Source organism: Castor canadensis, chromosome 13 (genome assembly GCF_047511655.1).
Source record: "Castor canadensis chromosome 13, mCasCan1.hap1v2, whole genome shotgun sequence".
In the NCBI taxonomy this organism is placed as follows: Eukaryota; Metazoa; Chordata; class Mammalia; order Rodentia; family Castoridae; genus Castor; species Castor canadensis.
In genome coordinates, this window is record NC_133398.1 from 106604525 (window position 1) to 106610176 (window position 5652).

The window sequence follows — 5652 nt, forward strand, 5'->3', positions numbered from 1 at the left end:
TCCCAACACCTTCACATCCTGGCCAGCACTTGTGACAGTCTTTTTTTCTTAGACTCACTCTGGAGGGTCCGAGCAAGTGGGAATACATTTCTTTTTAGAGTAAATCAGACTAAACACTTAAAATCCTTTCAATGACACATGATCACGACACCATCGCTCACAGCACAGTGCTGTGGTTGGCAGGCAAGGGCGCAGGGCGTAACTGAAGGGGACTCCACGTCCACCTCCATCCAACTCAACGTCCCATCTGCTGGGTCCTGGGCCCTTTTTTTTTGTTTTTAACCATTTTCCTGCCTCCGTTTCCAATCTATAAAATGAAGATAGTAATGTCTGTTAAATGAACATTTATGAAATAATCCATGCAAAGTGACCAATGAAGCACCTGGAAAACAGCAAGCTGTTGTGTCATATTATTCCTTAGCTATAAAAGCATGCTACAGAATGCCTACAAGCAACAGTAGAACAAATTGTTGCAGCAAATTAAAAGACAGGAATCCATTTGCTATTGATACTGGAGTGTTGTTCCCAAGTAGTCAATGATTGAAGACCCTGGACAGGAAGCTAAGAGTTAAAGCAAGCACGATGTTTATTGAAAGGATAGCAAAGCACCCTGACAGGTGGGGCTTAGTGAAAGAACTAAGCCAAACAATGGCTGAAGTCTAGGAGATGATATAGGGCGCTACTGCTCAGATCCAACTTTTCTGCCTTGAAACTGTATTTGTGATTGGTTGGTGCCTAGTCAGCTTCTCATTAAATTCGACCACCTGTCTGTCCCTTTCCTCATCGAACTGGACATCCAGGAGGGTCTGGTCGGCTCCTTCTGGCCCTGGGGCCCGCTCTCCACATTGTGCAGCTGCATCTTGTTACTTTGGTAAGGGGCTTGTTATCTGAGAAGCCAGTTGTCGCCTACATGTCCTTAGATGTTTGTCTTTAAAGATGCGTCTCTGTCTCCCTTATCTAAGAGAAAGACAGCCGTACTGTATCGTCTGGGTGAGAAGCCTGCTTCTCACATCTCCTTAGATGTTTGCTTTTAAGGATGTCTTCCCATTTCCTTTACCGAAGACAAAGTCACTTCTGCCATCTGTTCCCTTTACATTCCCAGGGTAACTTCTGCCTCATGTTTGCTCACTTCACACTATCACGTGATCTAATCAAGTGATCTGCAACCCAGTGACAATCTCGAAAACACAGTCGGCCAGGGTGCCGTCTGAGGTCCTTGAAAACATGTGGTTCACCCAAATTGTGATACTACAGGCTCCTGTCAACTGGGTCAGACAGCCCCGGGTGCTCTAAACTGAACCCTCCCATCACACGGTACTTTGTGGGAACCAGTGATAAATGGGAGGCTGAGGAAGAGGCTGACGGGGCTTCACAATGTGACAGATTTGCCATGTGCACTCACCAATAGGTGACATTTGCACAGTTGAAAAAAGATGTGGATTACTGCCTGAATAGTTCCAAAGCCTCATAAACCACATGGACGGTACAGAATTCTTCTTGCACAGCAGGCAGCTCTATCGGACAGACTGCCCTTTCTACCTACCGGACCCTGAGGCTGCCCATGGGTAAAACAGGGGTGATGATAACGCCTCATTTCCAAAAGGTTCTTGAAAGGATTGTAGACTTTATTATAGGGCATACACACAAGGATCACAGTTGTCGGCACATTCCTGGAGTCCTGGGGTTCATAAGTTTGAGCTCTTGCTATCTAACATTGGCTAAGAGGGTCCTCTGTCTTGTGCAGAATAGAAATCAAACATGCACTAGCTGTAAAGCAAACTTCAAGGCTATTACAGAGAAGAAGCAAAGTAGACTGACTACTCCAGAAACCAGCTCCACGAAGGAACCTTCCAGAGTACACTTTGAGATGGAATATCAATTTTTGCTATGACCTCCATGGCTATTTGCCCCAGCCTGTGTCTCTGTAACTTTGAAATACCAGGTTGGTTGGAGGCATTAAAACACAGATGACAGTATGAGGACCAAAAAAGAAGTACAGTTGTGGTTCTACCAGTTTTTTTTTTGTTTTTGTTTTTGGTGAAAAATTAGTTACTTGAATGATCTTTCAGGTCAACCCACCAGGGCCAATTTACATGGGACAATGTCTGGCTGAAGTCCTGCACAGAGCCTGGTGGGCTCCACAGCGCCATTCGAACCATCTGTCAATGGAGCTCAGCCATTTTGTTTTTTTTGTATTCTTTGGGTTGTGATTTGGGCTGTTTGGATACTCTTGGGTCTGCCTGCCTCCTTTTTGGGTTCCATCTTTCTCAGCAGCCTAACACCCACTACCACCATCCCAGGAAACGCTGCTCCTGCGCCCTCAGACGGGCACAGTTCTTTAAGCAAAATCAGACTTTTCAGCACCAGAAGGGACCACCTAAGACTGAGGTGTAGCTTTTGAGTTTTTGGTCAACCCATGGGCTCCCAGCCACTGCTGCCCACAGGCCATGTGATGTGTGTATCTCTCTGACTCTGCCTGGCCACCCAGCTCTGCCAGCACAGGCAGCTTCTTTTCTTGGGTTCCTGCTCTTCCTCACAGCCATTCCACCCACTTGTCAAGGCTTCCTCCTTACAATCCTTTAGTTTTCATGACTTAGCTTTTCCCCCAGAGCAACAGGTGAACCCCATCCTGATCACAGCCTGCTCTGGGGAACTCTTCATTCAAATACACACCAATGTCCTACAAGACAAGCCTCTGGGTCAAACCCCCTCCTGACAGGAAGGAAAACATCACGTGGGAGCTTGTGAGAAATACAGATTCCAAGGCACCAGTCCAGATTTGCAAGCTCCCCTCCACCCTTTAGAATTCCCATCTCGCCTCAGGAGTCCAGGACAGTTCTGTTCCAGTGGGATTTACACAAGTGCCATAAAATCTACTCATTTTAGTGCATTTACAGAGCCACACAACCATAGCCACAATCTGACTGTAAATATTTCTCTCATTCCTAAAGGACCCTGGTACCCAGTGACTCTCCATTCCCACCTCAGTCCCAACCTGCCACTCATCTACTTTCTACCTTCTTAGATTTTCCTCTGCAGGACATTTCTTATCAATGGATTCACACCATATGTGGTGTTTTCCATCTGGCTTCTTTCACACTGTACGTCTGGAGTCTCACCCCTGCTGAAGCGGGTGTCGGAACTTCATTCCTCTGCATCTGTGTAAGTAGTCCACTGCAAGGACATAATTACATTTGTCCACTCATAACACACTGATTGATGGACACTTGTGTTATTCCCACTTCGGGCTATGAATCTGTGTGATGTGGCTCCAAATACTAGTTTGCAAATTTTCTGTAGGGGTATTTTCAGTTTTCACGTGTACACTCTTAGGCATCTACGGTCATGACAAATTTATATGAAACTTTTAAAGAAACTGCCAAACACTATAAAAAGGGGCTGCAACCAGTTTCTGTACATCCACACTCACACTCACTGTTGCTTTTCTTTTCATTAAAATTATACTAGTGTGGGAGAGGTGTCTAATTATTTCAATTTGCCTTTCTTCAAAAGCTAAAGACAAGCACCTTTTCATGTGTTCATTGCTATGTGTTTAGACTCGTTTGCCCACTGTTTACTTGGGTTCCTTATTTCTTGTTGGAGTTCTTCATGTGTTCTAGATACAAATCCTTTATCAACATGATCTGCTCTGGGTAAACTGGAACATGCCTGTAATCCTAGCACTTGGGAAGCTGTGGCAAGAGGGTGGAGAGTTCAAGGCCAGACTGGTGTACATAGTGGGACCGTATCTCAAAACAGAACAAAATACATGATCTGCAAATATTTTCTCACGGTCTCTGTTTTTCATTTCCTTAATGATGGCTTATGATACACTTTTTAAAAATGCTGATGTAATTCAATTTATCAACTATACCTTTCACAGATTACGCTTTTGGTGTCACACAAGAGAAATGTTTGCCCAACCAAATATTGCATGAAGAGTCTCACTGATGCTTTCTTCTAAGTTTTAGTTTTGCCTTATATTTAGGTCTACTTTCAATTCTTTGGTGGAAGATGTGAGGTGAGGCTCTATTTTCATCATTTTGCACTGGATATCCAATTCTTCCAGTCTTAGTTGTTGAAAAGGCAATCTATTTTCTACTTAAATGCCCTGGCACCCCCAAGGAAAATCAATGAAAGGGTTGATTTCAGGACAACACACTCACTTGCTATATATTTAACATACATATTTGTGTTATATTCATTTATGTGTCTACCTTTGTATCAGTACCACATTGTCTTGTCTATTATAGCCTTATAGTAATATTTGTAGGAAGTGAAGTTCTTCAAATTTGTGTTACTTTTCAAGATTCTTTTGACTGAGTTTTTTACATCTCCAAAAATAGTATAGGATCAACTTAATTCCTACAAAAAAAGCCTGCTGGGACTTGACAGTAATTGTCATCTTAATAACCAGTGGTCCAATTCCTGAGGATGGAGTGTCTCTCCTTTACTTAGATCTTCTTCCACTTCTCTCAGCTGTACTTTGTAGTTTTCAATTATAAAGATCTTGTACTTCTGTTACATTTATTCTTGAGTGTTTTCACCTTTTGATGCTATTACTTTCATTTTTAGTTTATTGCTATATTTTCTAGATATGCAGCTGACTTTCACTATGTATCTTTTCTCTTGCAACCTACTGTCTCTAATATGTGTGCATCCCTTAAGATTTTCTACATATAGAATAAGGTCATCTGTGAATAAAGAGTTTCTTCCTATCCAATCTGGATACTTTCTTTTCACTTGATCTTCCTGGTTAGAACCTGCAGTACCATGTCAAATAGAAGAGGTTTGTGCAGCCACCCTTGACTTATTCCTGACCTTGTGGGTAAGTTACTCACCATTTAAGTATAACATTAGCTGTAGGTTTTTTTATGGATGCCTCTTAGAGAAAACTCCCTTCTACCTCAGATTTTTTCTTTATCACAAATGGATCTTGTCAAATGCACTTTTCCCATCTTTCAAGATGATTTGTGCCTTTTATCCTTTCCTGTATTAATAGGTGAGGCACACTAATTGATTTTTTGATATTAATCATGTACCTATGTGTTACTGAAATTGTTCATGGCTTTCTCATCAGTATTTATGGGGATACTGGTCTGCAGTTTTCTTATGGCGTTTTTTTGTCTGGCTCCAGGGTAATACAGTCTTCACAGAATAAACTGGTTAAGTGTACTGTCAAGCCTTCTGCTACTACAGTGAAATATTAGAGGTAATTTAACTTACACAGAGAAAATGATTGTTTTGGCTCACAGTTTTGGAGGTTCCAGCCCTAGATCAAGTGTCCCATTTCTCTGGGCTTCTGCTGAAGCAATTTATGATGGTGGAAGCACCTGGGGGAGCCAAACTGCTCATCTCGTAAGCAAGGAAGGAAGAAGAGGAAGAGACCCAGATCCCAAGTCCCCTGTGAGAATTCGCCTGCAAAGACCAGACCTCCCGCTAGACCCCACCTTTTAAAGATTCCAATAGCACCACCATGGAGACCAAGCCTGTTTCACACACACTTGAGGATGCGCATTCAACTACAGCATTAAGTACTCCCTCTTTTTCTGATTTCTTCCTTAAATGTTTGGCAGCAGTCACCAGTGAAACTGTCCCTAGATACTAGTTCAAATTCTTCTAACAGGTCTTTAAAAAAACAGAGAACACTTA